The sequence below is a fragment of the Halichoerus grypus genome, chromosome 9 (genome assembly GCF_964656455.1).
Source record: "Halichoerus grypus chromosome 9, mHalGry1.hap1.1, whole genome shotgun sequence".
NCBI lineage: Eukaryota > Metazoa > Chordata > Mammalia > Carnivora > Phocidae > Halichoerus > Halichoerus grypus.
Window position 1 is genome coordinate 112,780,965 of NC_135720.1, and position 18,516 is coordinate 112,799,480.

Genomic DNA, 18,516 nt, shown 5'->3' on the forward strand with positions numbered 1-18,516 from the left:
ATGTTATACCCAAGGATATCTCTGTACAGGCCTTTACTATAATTTTTCATAATTCCTAAAGAAAAAAATCTGTACATATATATTTTTAAAGATTTTATTTATTTATTCATGAGAGAGAGAGAGGCAGAGGGAGAAGCAGGCTCCCCACGGAACAGGGAGCCTGACTGGGACTCAATCCCAGGACCCTGGGATCATGACCGGAGCCGAAGGCAGATGCTTAACTGACTGAGCCACCCAGGCACCCCAAGAAAAAAATCTATATTGTACATATTTTGGCACACCAAATTCTGTAATTATTTAATACTGAACAACTAAATATGGACATTTTATGATTCTGAAACTATTTGAACTTCTATTTTTTTTAATCTTTTTTAAGAATTTATTTTTTTTTAAGTAATCTGTACACTCAATGTGGTGCTCGAACCCACAACCTGGAGATCAAGAGTCACATGCTCCACCGACAGAGCCAGCCAGGCATCCTGAAACTATTTGAACTTTTTAACCTAGCTGATTAATAATTAGATTTTGGTTTATTGTACATTTCTGAATTTTCTACAGTGCATTTTTTTTTTCACATGATCTCTGGCCGGTTTTATTAAAGAAAAATTTTGCATGATTTACTTTTTACCAGTCTTTTCTGGCATGCTCCTAATGCTATCAGAATCGCCTGGATCAGTGATAACCAGTGTGCATACTCTGTAGTATTTTCCACATGCTGTGCCCAGTTCAATATTATTGCCACTTTAGTGATGGACACCAGTTTTGGCCAATGTGACATAGTACTCTATTTCAGATTTCCTCAAGGCAGGCAGTTGTTGGCTAGGATGACCAGTTTTGCTTGGCCGTGTACCCCATCATGTACTGTCCACTTACATTGAGTTGGAGCCTAGAGATAATCGACTCCAGTGACTTTCTTCTGTGCAGCCACCATCTTCTTGCCTTACGTGCGGGACAGCCCCCAACAAAGAGCAGTTGCCAAGATGGCCAAGGAGGGAGAAAGAATCTACAGTATATTTTTAACTTCCAATAATATGTCCCCAAAGTGTAAAGAAAATTAAATCTACACACATAGGAGATTGGTTGTTGGTATGAAAGTAACTATTGATTTAAAAACAGTAGCCACTGAAGTGTGATTTAACTTGCAAAAAAGACACATACCAAGTAAAAGACTCTTCTGTCAAAAGAGCCTATTATGGGCCTTCTGCACCCTGTAACTAATCTGTATAACAGGTTACTAAGGATATTTTAGCAATATTTGAAACACTAAAATTCAAGTACTCAAAATAACTTATATCTCACAGTTTGTTATGAAAAGAATTGGCCTGTACTCAGCTGAAACTTAAACATGTAAGACTATAATCCTTAAATGGAACAAGTTAATTTTATGCTTAATTTAGTATTTACTTCTAGTCTTTTGGAAAACATCTAGTTAATGAGAGTGAAGGACCACCAGAGGGAGTATGGGGTCTGCACATTTGCTGTATCTGTTTCCTACTCTTGGTCTGGAAGAAAAACACTTTAAAAATAAGAATAAGATTGTAATTCTCTAAAACAGGAAAAAGATAATGAAAGTTGGGGGTTGTAGCTGTTTAGAGCTGTGTCATTTTTGTAACAGTTAATCGAGGCTGTTTTCCTTGTTCTTTTAGAAAATGGTACAATTATTAGAAAAATAAAAATGATGTAGTTTCAGAGTGAGTAATGGGTTAAGTAAATAATTACACATCTGCGAAAGTTAGGGAACATCCAAATGCTAAGAATGTTTTTTAAGATTAAAAATATAGTACATTAGAATTGTGTGTTCTTGAAGTTGCTCATTTTGGGGGAGGAGGAATAAAAGATGAACAAAGATCGAGCACCTTTAGAAGAGGGTGGTTTTCTCCTTTTCTAGTTGCAAACCCTTCCTAAAGCAAGCAATGGTAAATTTCTAGAACCATTTGTATCATTCTGCCTCCATCTTGGCAATTTATAGGTGACGTTAAATGAAGAGCCACTTCTAGTCCCCTGAAAAGGATCATCTGATTATCAAAAGCAGGGTTGGGAATTTCAAATTGATCTCTTCAAAAATCAGATTTGCATGTATGTTCCTTAATGTTACTACCTCTGGAAATTAAAGAATCTCCTCTACTTTCAGCTGAAAATTACACAGTGGAATTTCAAAGTCAAGATGTGTTTGTCATAGACTTAATGCTGCAGTAAATTACTTTTGGGGATGGAGAAAACATCCTAGAGATTGAGTCCTTTTCAGAATATAGTCTCAATGAAGATGGAATGGTCTTTACCCATGTTAAGTATTAGCCAATGGATTATTTCCCTATTTAACTTTTTTAAAAAGCAAGACAGTAAGATAAAAACTTGTAATTTTAGCACATATTTTGGGTTTTATCCCTGGCATAAAAAATTATTATGTAGTGGAGGTAACATTTAATGTTTTGAAGTTCTAGTTTGGGGAGGGAATTTGTTATGAGAAGAAGGTATTTCATTGAAGCAGAATGGGGTAACTTATATGGAGAGAAATCTGTTTCTCTTTTAAATTATTCTTAGGTTAAAACATAATACTTATTAAGACAAATTAAACGGACAGCTTTCCCATCTTAGATTTATTTTCACTCTGAACTTTATAAGTTTTTAAAAAATATCTTTGTTGGTTCCAGGTGAACTTCTCAGAATCTATTCATTTACACACACACACACACACACACACGTAGATAAAATATCTATTTTTTCTGTATTTTATATAACTATATATTTTTGCTATATGTGCAATCAGTCCATCTATCTATACTATATGACTTTACAGGCTTATTTATATGTGGGAACCCTCCCCTTTTTAAATGAAATCTTAGTGCTTTAAGGGGAATAAAGTACATGTTCACAAAAAGATTGATGTAAAATGTTCATAGCAGTTTTTTTCACAATAGGAATGAACTGCTTCACACAACATAAATGAATCTCAGAAATGTTATTCAGAGCAAGAGAAGCCAGGCACAAGTATGTACAAATGATGCCATTTATGAAAAATATAAGAACAGGCAAAACTTTAGGTGTGGTGATAGAAATCAGGACAGTGGTTTCTGGGTAAGGGTTGTGGTTGACTGGAAGGGGCAAAAGGGAACTTTCTGGGGGAGATAGAAGTATTCTGTAGCTTGACTTGGGTAATAGTAATTCAAGTGTACACTGGTTGGGTAACTTTTTATTTTCATATAATTTTTAACTTACAGAAAAGTTGCAAGACCTAGTACAAGGAACATCCAGATTCACCAGTTGTTGGTGTATGCGCTTGTTCAAACTTACTGAGCTGACTACTTAAGATCTGGGCATTTTACGGTATGTAATTTTCACTTTAATGAGGAAAACTACAACAATTTGTTGAAGAGGACAATGATCTTGTTATCTGCAAAAAGTGAAATACCTGAATTCAGACTTCAGTATTTTCATAATGATGGAGAAAAAGAGAATTGCTGACAGTCTCTTTTGTCTTTACGTATATGTATTTATGCTGCTTCTCTCTGAAGTTTCCTGGTGACATATTTTGTTAGAAGAAATAAGATTCTGAAAATGATTCAAGGCAGAACTGCCAGCAAGGAAACCCTGCTTGATTTTGTTATCCTATGCAAGTCACATAGGGAATGAGACTGATAGCTAGCAATAGCTTTCTGGGAATTGAAGGTGGTGATTATTCCTGTTAGAAGAGTTGCACACCTACAGTGTGCTATGTTTTGCACAGACATGTATAGTTTTTATTGTCTTGGAACTTACAGATGAAGAAGAGGTAAACAAGTCTAGTTATCATTTTTTAGGTGGTGCTATTTATCATAGGGAGGAAAGATATGTGCTTGTAAACCACATATACTATTCTTGTTTATCAGTGAGTGGTAAATCTAAGCAGTCAATTTGTTCTCTATTAGTTGCAGTACTGTCATAGTCTAGTAGAGTGATATGATTTAAATTATATCCATTTAGGGCGCCTGGGTGGCTCAGTCGTTAAGCGTCTGCCTTCGGCTCAGGTCATGATCCCAGAGTCCTGGGATCGAGTCTCACATCGGGCTCCCTGCTCAGCGGGGAGCCTGCTTCTCCCTCTCCCACTCCCCCTGCTTGTGTTCCTGCTCTCGCTGTCTCTCTGTCAAATAAATAAATAAAATCTTTTAAAATAAAAAAAAAAAAAAAAAAAAAATTATATCCATTTAAATCCTAGCTTAAACTATTATTGTTAAAAACATTCAACTTTCCCCCTCTACTTATTAGTTTATATAATTTTAAATATATGGGGTTTTTTTTGCGTTTTAGGGTTAGGTATAATTTATGGATATTGGTTTTTTTTTTCTTTTTTTAAAGATGTTCTTTTTTTTTTTTTTTTTAAAGATTTTATTTATAATTTGTGAGAGAGAGAATGAGAGACAGAGAGCATGAGAGGGAGGAGGGTCAGAGGGAGAAGCAGACTCCCTGCTGAGGAGGGAGCCCGATGTGGGACTTGATCCTGGGACTCCAGGATCATGACCTGAGCCGAAGGCAGCCGCTTAACCAACTGAGCCACCCAGGCGCCCTGGATATTGGTTTTATTTTTTAATCATTTTCCTTTTTTTTTTGCATCTCCATAAAAAAGTTGTTTATTTGATTATTTACTAGAGTGTAAGATGTTTGAAATAATACTACAGCTAATCAGCACATTCAACAAATTAATCATTGATACTGGGGATAAATGTTTATTTTGCCTTTACTAACCAAAACCGTATGTTTATATGGACTATATATTTTCTTCAACAAAAATTATAAGTTCATTGAAGAGAAAAATAACAAATGTCCAACATCAACCAACACGGATAAGAGGATTTTTTCCATTTAATGAACATACTTATATTCCTCTAAAATGACACAGGATCTTTTCTCCCTTTCATACACATTAAACTTCATTGGTCTATTGAGAATGAATAAAACATTATTTGAAAAGATTTTGTACCTCTGAAACAAATAATACATTATATGTTTAAAAAAAAAAAAAGAAGAAGATAGCAGGAAGGGAAGAATGAAGGGGAAATCGGAGGGGGAGAAGAACCATGGGAGACTATGGACTCTGAGAAACAAACAGGGTTCTAGAGGGGAGGGGGGTGAGGGGATGGGTTAGCCTGGTGATGGGTATTGAAGAGGGCACGTACTGAATGGAGCACTGGGTGTTATATGCAAACAGTGAATCATGGAACACTACATCAAAAACTAATGATGTAATGTATGGTGATTAACATAACATAATTTAAAAAAAAAAGAAAAGATTTTGCCTGTTAGAATTTTGTTATGAGCTGTCAAGTCTTAACTACAGATAGAATTTTTTTTAAAGATTTATTTATTTATTTATTTATTTATTTGTCAGAGGGAGAGGGAAAGAGAGAAGGAGAGAGCACAAGCAGGGGGAGCAGCAGACAGAGGGAGAAGCAGGCTCCCCGCTGAGCAGGGAGCCTGGTGCAGAACTTGATCCCAGGATCCTGAGATCATGACCTGAACCGAAGGCAGATGCTTGACCGACTGAGCCACCCAGGCGTCCCCAGATCTGGGTTCGCCTGGGTGGCTCAGTCGGTCAAGCATCTGAGACTTGATTTTTGGCTCAGGTCATGATCTCAGGGTAATGAGGTCGAGTCCCACCTTGGGCTCCGCTGGGGGTGGAGCCTGCTTGGGATTCTCTCCCCTGCCCCTTTCTGGCCCCTCCCCCAACTTGTGCTCAAGCACTCTCAAAAAAAAAAAAAAGGAATTTTTAAAATATCCGCAGGTAGGCTTTTTAAAGATTTTTTTATTATGGAAGTTTTAAGCTACACAGAACTGAGGAGACTAGTATGAACTTCCATAGACCTGTTCTCCAGATTTATTAATTATCAGCATTTTGGTTAATGTACTTTTAAGTTCTCACCACTATTGTAAAATAGTAGTAGTATTGGTGCATCAGATTTTTCTCTCCATTTTTTCCAAAAGTTTTGTTACAAATAGAGAAACTTCAGAAGACTTTGGACAAATAGTAGTTATGAAGCTGTTTTAATCCTTAGCTTTTTTCTGTCAATTCATAGCCTGAGAAAAAAAATTAATTTTTTAGCTTTTCATTTAGAACAAAGCAGTCCAAATATTCCATATCTGTATGATAAGTATTATTCATCTGGAAGGTTAGGTTATCTTCAAAGTGTATTATCTGAGGAATGCTGTTGTTTTAAATGTTTTTCCATAACCACCTCTTTCTCTAAAAACTTAATCATTACTCTGCTTTCTAGACCACAAATCTGTATCTTCTGTCTAAACTTGAGGCCCAAATTTTCACCTATGTCTTGAAACTAAATATGTTTAAATACCACCTCTGTAGCAGCTGCACACCGGGACCCCCTCCCCTCCCCTCCCCTCCCCTGCAGCTGAAAAGCTCTTCCCAGTTTTCCTCTTCAGCTGTTAAAAACTTCATTAATCTTGGGGCGCCTGGGTGGCTCAGTTGGTTAAACGACTGCCTTCGGCTTAGGTCATGATCCTGGAGTCCCTGGATCCAGTCCCGCATTGGGCTCCCTGCTCGGCAGGGAGTCTGCTTCTCCCTCTCACCCTCCCCCCTCTCATGTGCGCTCTCTCATTCTCTCTCTCTCAAATAAATAAATAAAATCTTTAAAAAAAAAAAAAACTTCATTAATCTTGTTGGTCATTTTTACTCTTACTTCCTAAGCTCATTGAGTCACTAAAACAGTTTGTTTCTAACTTTATAATGATTCTCTTTATCTTTTTGTCCTTTTCATTTTCAGTACAATAATTCTAATTTGGTTAACATGTTAAAACAGGAGATTATACCTAATCTATAATGAACTTCATATATGTGAAAAGTAAGCTATGTTCCTAAGGTAAACTAAGGCATTTTCTTCCCTTCCAGAAAACTTCAGTCAGCCTTCTATAGGCCAAGACATCATTTTTAAGGCCTAGGTGTTCACTGTATTTAAACTAAGGTTCTATATAAGACTTCAAAATCACTCAGCTCAGATAACCTGGAGTACAGTGGCTGGCAGGGCCCACAGTTTATCGAGGAGGGGCAACGTGTAAGCGGCAGACTTCATTAGACCACAGAAATGGCCCAGGATGAGTTCCTTCCAGCCCAGAATATCTTGAAGTGCTTTGCAGTGGAGGAAATTCTAAGTGTATATAACACATTTTCAGGACTTCCTGCTGTTTTTAAGGTGAAACGTACCAGTCTATGGGTTTACCTTAAAACTTAACCCTCTTGCCATATTTCCTGGCCAAGATAGTTCCTGTCTAAAAGCCACCTTTGCCGAAAGTGACATGATACTCTCTTCATTTCTTTTCTTTACAGGCTCCTGGAATTGACGTTTGTCAGAAAGATAGGAGCCTATGGTTAGTTAAGAGGATATAAAATAGAAACGGGAAAATAAGATATATCCATTATTTTTCCCACTAGCTGTCATCCAGCCTCCAGGGGTCTTGAGTCTGATTCCTTTCCAAATGTATTATAGTTTATCAACTTGGCTTGCTTTTGGTTAACTTCCAGAGATCTTTTTTCTTTCTGCCTTTCTGGGAAATGTTTGAATCTCCTCCTGGTGAGAATCAGGACCCAATTTGAGATTACTGACTTTGGGAATAAAAGAATAAAATTCTGTATTGCTTTACATAATCCAGAATATCTGGTTATTTTCTTCTGAGGGAATTAGGAATAATATGTGGATTCTGAGATGCTTATGCAGAAACTAATTTAATAGTTATTAAGAGTGGAAAATGGAGTAGTAAAATACATTTCTAGGAACCCTAGTCTGGTAGGAGTAGACATTGGGGTGAGATTCAGTAGCTATACGATCTTGGGCAAATTAAAATCAACCTTCTGAGCCTTATTTTAATTGTAAAATGAGTGGGTTGGATTAGGTAGTATTTTAAGGTTTCTTTGCAGCTTTGAAATTCTAAAATGAATGGTTTCTCAGGAAAAAACTCCTCTAATTTATATACTGTTTCAGCAAGTGATTTTTCAGTTGTTTTATATTTTTTTTCTATTTCCTTTTGACGTTAGGAAAAGGAATAAAGGAGTCAGAATTCCTAAAATGGACTAGATTTTAGTGTTATTTATCTACGTTTCTCCACTGAATTTATGCTGGACTCTTACTTTCTACCTTCTATTTGTGTCCATTTTCTTTTATTGCTTTTTCTTTCCTTTACAGTGTGACTTTCATATCCCTCGTTTCACTGCATTTTGCTACTGCTTTTTTTCTAGCTGTTCTTCACTGCTCATATTTCATTATGGGCATGAAATTTATCAAATATACCCTTGAGTCTGAGCTATCACTAAATTAAATTTAGATATCCTAATGGTTGTTAGGATTAACGGAACCTTTCTACTCTATAATACAAAAGCTTAGAGAAGTCCAAGCATAAAGGGAGTGAGGGAGCCTGAAGGGAGAATGAGTGTTGTGGAAGAGAGTTTCCCAGGATTATTCTGATATTTTGATTTAAAATATAAGTTAAAATATTTAAGCCGATGATGGTGACTCTGCCAGTGATGGGAGGGTTTGGTCCCGAAGTCCTGCTCTGCTACAAGTTTCCTGAGGGCAGCAGCTGTACCTCTGGTCCTGAATCCTTAGTGTGCGGGGTCATGCTGCCGAGTAGGCACACGTTGAACTCATTTGTCGTTAGGACTGATTCTTCAAGGTGTTCTGTGGTAGACTGCAGATTACGAGTGTGGTACAGTCTCTTAAGTAAGACCATCACTACCGCTGTGTGATATTGAACAACATATATAGCTTCTCTGAGCCTCGTTTCCTCACTTGCAATATTGAGGATGGGCAGTTGTGAGGATTAAATGAGACGGTACATATGAAGGCACTTAGCCCAGAGCCTCCTGTGTGTCTCCAGTAAACACTAAATGTGGTTAGAGTTTCATTAATAAGCACTTTTATGTTTCAGATACTAGGTTCTCTTAGGTTCTAAATAGTGTTGTTACAGAATAAATGAGACAAGAGCCTGTTCTTAGAAAAGATAGAATATGTGCACAAAAGATAAATAACAACTAATGGTAAGTGGTAAATGAGTGGTTTACTTAAGGACTCAAGAGGCAGGAATAATTGCTAAGCAGCTGAGAACTTCAGAAAGGTGACAGAACTTGATCTGAACTTTGAAGCACTAGTTAGCAAGTTAAGAGGACAGGTTCCTTGGAGCCAGACTGCCTGCGTCGGAATCCTAGCTCTGCTGCTGTGTCATCTTAAGCAAGTTACTTGACCTCCCTCCTAGGTTTGTTGAGAGAATTAAATGAGCTGATACATACCGAGCACTGAGAATGGTGCTTCAAACATGGTTAGTGCATGATAAATTATTAGTATAAGTTGAGAGAAGAGAGAATGCATTTCAGAAAGAACATTGAGTGATAATGAAGGGGAGGTATTCTAGGTTTGTTTGACATGATGAAGCCAAATTGGCTGAGGGGAATAACCTGTGGGAAAATAGTGATTATGTTGGGGCAGAATTATGAATGATAAGCCAGGTATTATGAGATCTTTTCTGTATGTACTGAGGGAATGTGGGGAGGATTTCTTGGGTTATTTGGGAGGCATTCTTGTGTGTTATAGATAATGTTTAAGTCTGTATCTCTGGCATTTTTCACTTTCTTTTCTGATTTCAATATAACTGAAACTTGTATTCAAATTAATTTTGACAGTGAAACTCATAATCTTCTATCCTGAACCATTTGTCCATTTCTTTTTATAAACATGAGTTTTTGACTTTTTTTCTCTCCATATTCTAGTTGTTTACATTATCTTTATTCCTTTTCTCCAGATTTTTCTCTCTGTCCTCAGAAACCCCAGGCTAGTTCCTAAATCACTAAAGCCGTAAAGTGGAAAGAGCCAGGGAGACAGAGGAAGGGAGGGAAATAACCTCTAGTCCAGCCATCTTGCCTTACAGATGAGGACATTGAGGTCCAGAGGAAGTAAAGTCATATGTTCAAGATCCACAGTAATTACTGAGCAGGCCTGCACCTTTTAGAGCTAAACTAGGGCTGTTTTTTACTGTCATGCCTAGTGTGATTCTCAGCCATCTGGGTGGAAATTACAGTAGTACTACTGATAAATTTTTCTTTTTTTAAAGATTTTATTTATTTATTTGACAGAGAGAGACAAAGCGAGAGAGGGAACACAAGCAGGGAGAGTGGGAGAGGGAGAAGCAGGCCCCCCGTGGAGCAGGGAGCCGGATTCCGGGCTCGATCCCAGGACACTGGTCATGACCTGAGCCGAAGGCAGACGCTTAACGACTGAGCCACCCAGGAGCCCAATTTTTCTACTATTACTATTAAAAACCAAGATAAAAAATAATTTTACCACCAGGAAAAATGGGATAGTAATTCACACTTCTTAATGAGAAGTCCGTGATTACATTCTTGGATGAGCATTCTTTTTCTTTTTCCTTTTTTTTTTGTTAGCATTACTATTCCTAAAGTAATATTTGAAACCAAGACTCCAAAATCTGCCTTAAGGAGGAAAGGGTTTCTTTCTTTCATTTTTAGAGTTGTAAATTACAGATATAATAGTGTTGTAATCATAAATAGCTTTCTCAAAAAAAAAGTGGGCTTTTTGTTTCTATCATTTTACAGATTGATGTGCTGGTAAGAGTAGCATGAAGAGTTGGGAGCTGTTGTACTTTCACCTCACAGCTTCTAACCCTGTCCTTCTATTACAGTAGTCGCTTAAGTTTACATCTTCTCTAGCCTCTGACATTTTAGTATATGCCACACATCATGGTGAGAAACTTATTTAAACATTGTTCTTCAGGTGCCTGGGTGGCTCTGTCGGTTAAGCATCTGCCTTTGGCTCAGGTCATGGTCCCAGGGTCCTGGGATTGAGCCCTGCATCTCATCGGGCTCCCTGCTCAGCAGGGGAGTCTGCTTATCCCCCTCCGCCTGCTCATGCTCTCTCTCACTCACTCACTCTCTTTCAAATAAATGAATAAAATCTTAAAGAAATATATTGTTTTCTTTTACACTGTTTTCCTGTGTAGATGCAGTGTGGTGGAAGATCTATAAAGCCATAAGCTTAGTTTCTGATCACTCTAAATGCTCTATAAATACTCCCTTTTTACAGAGTAATTTTTTCTCATATATAAATAATGTCTGTTCCTAGCCATCAAATAAATCATTATCACACTATTTTTTTTCCCTTGAAGTGTATTGTTTTAACTTTGGCAAGATGGCTTTCCTGTATTTGGAAAATTTGCATGGTGTACTTTTTAGTCACTTTAAGCATAATTTTATCATGAAATCATTTTGCACCTGGTAATAATGTTCTATATTCTTTCCCATGATTACAGAAAGAAAAAGGCATGGGTTACATAAAGATGCCCCCAGCAACCTCTGCTTATCCTGCTATATTCCTTCAAAGAAAGTAGGCTTCTGGGCTAGATCCATTTTTACTGAAATACTAACTTTTCTTTATCATTTTCAAATACTGTGAAGTTGAATTGTTTAATCCACAAGTGTATACAAAAATTTTTTTCCATGTCCTCAAAGCTTTGTATCAGATCACTTACTTATATTTCCCATGGTTTGGTTTCTTTTTTCCTGTCTTCATTTTTTTGAAGGGAGAAGGGATTTTTTTCGTCTCTTATGATCTGCAACTTGTTTTGTATTTGGAGGATTCTTTAGGTAGCAGCCCTGCAGTTCTTATACATTGAGACTGTTGGTTTTGTAACATTCTTACATCAGTAATATTTATATTTCCATTTTTATAAATTATTGAATTCCTGTTATTGCTATGTTAACTGTCATGTACCATTTATATGCACTGTAGTTATGTTTGGTCATATTAAGTTCATCCACTATTGTCAAAGTGGAAATACCATGGCTGGGGTGTGTTTATGTATTGCCTCTAGAGTTGTAGCCATTGACGAACAGGAAACTGAAAGCTAAAAGTTCAGGAAATGTATTGAGACTGTGGAAAAAACATATATGATACTTAACTGCTGAAATCCATGGACATTTGAAGACTAAAACATTTATATATGAGTTTAGTTAAGGATGAGTATTGTGGATTCTTATAACAATGCTGTCAGATGCTTAAATATGGTAATAGATGTAGTATGTGCATTGTAGGCCAGGAAAGTTGTGCAATGCTAGAGAAAAATGCAACAGAGTATTATATGCGTTCAACTATATGCTTTCAAGAAATAAAACAGCTGGCACACCCATCACATTCTTCAAGAATGTCATATTTTCAGAGACTTGCAGTTTTGGTTTTAGTTTAGTTTTTGGGAAGGGGAGGTCTCCATGTTACAAGGTAGCCCATTTTACTCTTAGGAAGTTCTGATGGCTTAAGTTTTATTTTCTCATTTTGAATTGAACTTTGTTTCTCTATAATTTATTAATATATTCTGTAGTTTTCTTAGTGTTGAAAATAATCAAAATTACTTAAGTTAAATGTATGGAAGTTTTTTTTTTTTTTCCAGGTATTGTGGCATTTTAGATGCCTCATAAAATACTATGCATAGGAACCTTTATTTTTGAACTTACTTTTTAAATTTTTGTCAGAGGAGATGTGATTAATGTATATGCCTGGTAACCTGTATTTTCTCTTTCTATACTTACCTATTTTAACAGGATGTGATTTATATGGATTCAACATTCTTACTGTTTGAGACAAGTAGGAAGTTTTAAATCTTAGAATTGAGAATTTTTTGAATATTATATTTTTGTTGCTGTTTTTTGTATATTTCAACAAAAGAGGTAACTAATGACTATTTCACTGCCACATTAAATGAGAATTCTATTTATTACAATGTTCTTTTCAGGAATTTTAGCTGCATTATATGTCTGTGATTGTGATCAATAATAGTCTCATTAAAATTAGCCTCTGGATTTTCAGGATTGATTTTGGTTTGTATCTGTTAGGGTCATATGTTCATCTCTGAACTATTGTGGCAGCCAAGGGGATAGAAAGCAATGGCTTGGCAAAGATTGGGGATTATTGGTTCCACTCCAGGAGGTGAGCAGTGGCTCCCCAGTGGAAAGTCCCAGAATGCTGTTTCTAGCAGAAGCGGGGAGGGGGGATGAGGGGGGTGGGGGAGGGGGGAATGGACTTGGGGCTGACAAAACAAGGAGTCTCAAGAAGGCCAGACCACAAAGGGGCTGGGATGGAAGGATAAGAAGTTGCACTTCATGTTGTAGCTTCTCTGTTGTTGCAATAGACAGTTTTTCAAGAACAAGAACTTACTATTCTTCTTCTCATATGTTACTATTATATTATAGAACTTCTTATGTAGTACATGTTCATTGTACAAAAATTTAGTGAACATGTATAAATTAGTGGAGAAAATTAATATTTCCTATTTTTTCCCTCCTCAGATGTTCTTAATTTCCTTTAAACTTCATTTAGCATATGGGTTACTTCTTATTTATTTGAAAGTGTGCTTGCTGAACTGTTCTCTCTACAAATTGTGCTTCTGATAACTTTTAAAATTAATTATGACAAGAATAAGAGTCCATTTTTTAAAGCCTTTGTTTTTGTTTGATATAATTAACCTATTAATTTGTATCTATTTTATGGTGAACCGTGGGCGTAATGAGAACAGATACCTGGAGGTCAGAGTGGCTTTTACTGGGGAAATGGGGAAAAATAGAGACCAAAAGTCCTTTATTAGCTCTTTGAGAGCCTGGTGTAGGTTTTTCTTGTTCACCATTATGTCCGTCTTGTCAGGCACAGTGCTTCCCACATAGTAAATGTTATAAATGATTGTTGAATGAACGGATGAGTTTTTCATTAAGCATTTTGAGGAGCTCCTATTACCTGCACTGTGAATGATCAAGATCAGTTATATACATCCAAAATTAAGAGTCTTTGCTATGCACAGCCTTTTCTTTCTTTTTAAAATTTCTTTATTATTGAAGTATAATTGATATGCAATGTTATATTAGTTTCAGGTGTACTATGTATATTTTTTAAGATTTTATGTATTTGAGAGAGAGAGCACCCGTGTGTGCGCAGGAGAGCATGTGTGGGGGAAGGGGCAGAGGGAATCTCAAGCAGAATCTCAAGCAGGCTTGGCACTGAGTCCATGACCTGAGCTGAAGTCATGAGTTGACCACCTAACTGACTGAGCTGCCCAGGTGCCCCTCAGGTGTACAGTATGTTGATTCAACAATTCATTGCATTACTCAGTGCTCTCCATGATAAGTGTAGTCACCATCTGTCACCATACAAGTTATTGCAGTATTATTGACTATATTCTCTATGCTGTACTTTTCATCTTCATGACTTATTTATTTTATAACTGGAATTTTGTACCTCTTAATCCCTTTCATCTATTTCACCCATCCCCCCCACCCACCTCCCCTCTGGCAACCACCAGTTGTTCTCTGTATTTAAGAGTCTGGTTTTGGGGGGCACCTGGGTGACACAGTCGGTTAAGCATCCAACTCTTGATCTCAACTCAGGTTATGATCTCAGGGTCCTGAGATTGAGCCCCGTGGTCAGGCTCCATGCTGGGCATGGAGTCTGCTTAAATTCTCTTCCCCCTCTGCCCCTCCCCACTACCCAAGCTCACATGCTTGTGTTCTCTCTCTCTCTCTTTGTTTCTCTCTCTCTCAAATTGATAAATAATTTTTTTTAAAAAGTCTAGTCTGTTGTTTATTTGTTTTTTTCTTTTTTGGGGGGGGCAAGGGTCAGAGGGAGAGGGAAAGAAAGAATCTTAGGCAGGCTCCATGCCCAGCATGAAGCCAGATGTGGGGCTCAGTCTCACGACCCTGAGATCATGATCTGAGCCAAAATCAAGAATCGAAGGGATAACAGACTGAGCCACCCAGGCACCCCTTTTTCTTTCTTTTTTTTTTTTTTAAGATTTTATTTATTCATGAGAGACAGAGAGAGATCGAGGCAGAGGCAGAGGAGAAGCAGGGTTCCTGCTGAGCAGGGAGACCGATGCTGGACTTGATCCCAGGAGCCTGGAATCATGACCTGAGCTGAAGGCAGACGCTTAACTGACTGAGCCACCCAGGTGCCCCTTTCTTTCCCTTTTTAAGTGAAAATTTGATATAATAATTTTTTTAAAAAAGATATGTATGTTTCGAAAAGATACATGCACCTGTGTGTTCACCTGAAGCATTATTTACAATAGCCAAAATATGGAAGCACCCTAAATGTCCATCGATAGATGAATGGATAAAGAAGGCATGATACACATGAATATTACTCAGCCATAAAAAAGGATGAAATCTTGCCATTTGCAACAACGGGGATGGACCTAGAGGGTATTATGTGACGTTAGAGAAAGACACATACCTTTGATTTCACTTAGGTAGAATCTGTAAACAAAACAGAAACAGACTCATAAATACAGAGAACAAACTGGTAGTTACCAGAAGGGAGAGGGTGGGAGGATGGATGAAATAGTTGAAGGGGATTAAGAGGTACGAACTTATAAATCGGGATGTAAAGTAGAGCATAGGGAATATAGTCAATAACATTGTAGTAACTTTCTATGGTGACAGGTGGTAACTACTCATTATGGTGAGCATTTCATAATGTATGTAAATAACAAATCACCATATTGTACACTGAAACTAATATTGTACGTCCAACCATACTTCAATTACAAAAAGAATATATATGTATATATATATACACACCCCAAAAAGTGAAAATCCCTTATTTCTTCCCCTGAATCCCATTTCAGAATTAGCTATTAGTGGTTTCTTACTGTTTCTTTTTAGATATTTTCTTGCATTTACAAATACATGCATTTCCTTTACACAAATAGAATAATAATGTTCTGTTTTGTGACTTGCTTTTTTTCTTCCTTCAGATCATTCTTTTTTGTGACTTGCTTTTTTTCTTCCTTCAGATCATTCTTAAACATTTTTCCATATCAATTCATACACAGCTGCTTCTTTATTTTTAGTTGCTGCATAATATTCCATTGTGGGGATGTATAATAATAGTCCAGTAAGGGGGGAACGCCTGAGTGGCTCAGTCCATTGAGCATCCAACTCTTGATCTCAGTTCAGGTCTTGATCTTGAGGTCGTGGGTTTGGGCTCCATGCCGAGTATAGAGCCTACTTGAAAAAAAAAAAAAACAAAAAACCCAGTAAGGAAGTTTTAGTTGTGTCCTATTTTTTTTTTAATTTTTAATTTTTTTTGTGTGTGTGTGTCCTATTTTTTTTACACTATTACAATTATGTTGTGTTTAATATCCTGCATATAATTTTTCTTCTGTGAGAGTATCTACAGGTAATTTCCTGGAAGTATTGCTGGGCTAAAGGATATTTTGCACTTAAACTTTTTATAGATATTGGCAAATTCACATTTAAAATATTTTACTACTTTGAACTGTTACTAGGAATATGGTGTTATTCTCTGATAACTGTACACACTTTCATTTTGCTGATTAAAAGAGTTCAACTTTTGGGAAAATGAATCCTTCCCATAATAATTTGAGATGTTTAGAAGATGATAGATTAATATATTCCCATTGTCTTCTGTAATTAGTTGAAGACAAGTGGAAGATGGTGATCTGTATTGTCTAGAGACCTGTAGTGTGCATTGCACTGAATCAGAGGAGCGAGATCAAGATGTTGGTTTTCTCGGGTTTTGTCTTAGAATGTTTAAGATAAACATTTATTAGTGATGTTCCGAAGGGGTAGAAGGCCCTGAGTGCTGGTTTGAGAAGTTTGGATTTGTTGTGCTGGGGAGCTATTTAGAAGTCCTCGAATTGGGAATGTACTGTGTGATAGAGGCTTTACTGGCCTTATGTATACAATGAATGGAAGTGAGTGAATAGGCTGGAAGTAGGAGTAAGTAGGTCAGCTGGAGAACTGTGGTAATTCAGGAAGGCAATGAAGAAAACCCTGAATATGGTGATAGATACGAATTTGGAAAGTAAGGTAGTAGGAAACACAGTGAACAGTCAGCAGGTCCTGTTGATAAAATGGAGAAAAAATATGTTAAAGTTGTAAACCTATGAGAACAGCCAGATAATACAGATTAATGAAGTAAATAGAGAATGGGCCAATTTTGAAAAAGTTGATTTTCTTTAAAAAGGTGGGGATATAAAAGGGGGTACCGAAGTATTTATGGTTAGGCAATTAGAGATCAAAAACTGCAGAAGGGAAGAAAGAGGAATTATAACTAGATTTGGTTATAATAGAGGTAGTGGCTGGAATTAAGAGTGGTAAGTTCTGGTATGAAGTAGCTGATGGGAAAAGGTGTTGATTGAGAACTACATTTGGGAAGGGGTACTCTCAATAATTGGAGATGGGTTGGAAGAATCAGGGAAAGAAGAAATTAGTAATCTGAGGAGTAGGGAAAGAATCAGGATATGTATCTGCATATGATACAATATTTACTTGATGTTTTCCAGGTAGATACTGTGTTCTTCCTTTGGTAGCGATACTCAGAAAATTGTAATAATCATCTTAAAGATGGAGTTGATTTTATTCCTAAAGTTAATATTCTACTTGAAAAAGGGTCTTGGAAAAGTAGTTTTGGTGTCATATGCTATGTTCTTTTTAGTTTCATAAAATGTTCTCATCTTGTTTTAATATCTCCGGGTCCTAAACAAGAAAAAAGTACAGCTTATTGCTGGATAAAGTCCAGATACCTTGTGCAGTTTAATTGATCATTTAAAAAAATGTTTCCTGGCTTTTGAAACGTGGCTAATAACCAATGGTAAGAATCCATATCTTTTTAGGACATAGTGTGAATTCAGGGTTTTTACTGTCATAGTACTTGTCAGAATGGAGCCAATTCATGGGAAATGATATAGTATCAAAGTCAGGACCTCTGACACACGTGAAATGGTTAGAGTTGCAAGCTCAGGAGTCATTCTACTTGGTTCCTCTGTTCACTAGCAATATTGTGCCTCTTAATTTCACCATCTGGAAATGGCAATAACAGTTCCTATAGCATAGGGTTATTGAGAGAGGCTCCATCATGGAACTTACATTCTAGTAAGGAGAGACAAGCAATAGACAAGTAAATGTATTTGCCAGGTGGTAAGTGGAGGGGAAAAAATGGTAGGGCTGATTGCTGTCGTTTCTTGTTCTTTTATATTGGGTAATAGGGAAGGCCTCTCTGATAAGAAAGTATTTGAACAGAGACCTGAAGGAAGTGAGGGAGCAAACTTTGTGTCTCGGGGTGGGGATGGGGTGAGAGTTCCAAGCAGAGGGGACAGCAAGTGCAAAAGCCCTGAGAAGGCTGGTGTGGCAGAAACAGAGTAAGTGAGAAGAGAAGCAATAGGAAAATAGTTTCAGAGATAGCCACTGACCAGCATGTAGGGTGTTAAGTATAAGAAGGACTTTGGATTTTATTCTGTGTGAGCTGGGAAGCTGTTGGAGGGTTGCCAGAGTAAATTTTTTTGAGCTAGTCTGATTGTCACTTCTTTCCTTAAGAATGCTTCTCTTCTCTATTTCCTTTGGAATAAAGTTCAAATGCTTTATTCTGGCACACAAAGTCCTTCACAGTCAGCTTCTGCCTATTTATTTAGCATCATCTGCATCCTTTCCACATGTCCCCTCCACTTTAGCCAAATTGGATTACA

At 37.0% G+C, this 18,516-nt stretch overlaps 1 protein-coding gene across 20 annotated transcripts in view; it reads left to right on the plus strand.

Moving 5' to 3' along the window:
* FKBP5 (FKBP prolyl isomerase 5) overlaps positions 1 to 18,516 on the plus strand; it is a 119,062-nt gene that overhangs the window by 3,073 nt on the left and 97,473 nt on the right. For 11 of the 20 annotated variants that reach the window (XM_078055430.1, XM_078055428.1, XM_078055429.1 and 8 more), the window contains one exon: positions 3,219 to 3,324. The exons of 5 other annotated variants lie outside the window; for them this stretch is intronic. The gene's annotated coding sequence lies outside the window, so the exon portion shown is untranslated. Of the gene's footprint in view, positions 1 to 2,918; positions 2,989 to 3,218; positions 3,325 to 14,819; positions 14,977 to 18,516 lie in introns of all 20 variants that reach the window. 4 more of the 20 variants (XM_078055414.1, XM_078055415.1, XM_078055417.1 and 1 more) reach the window with 2 other exon arrangements.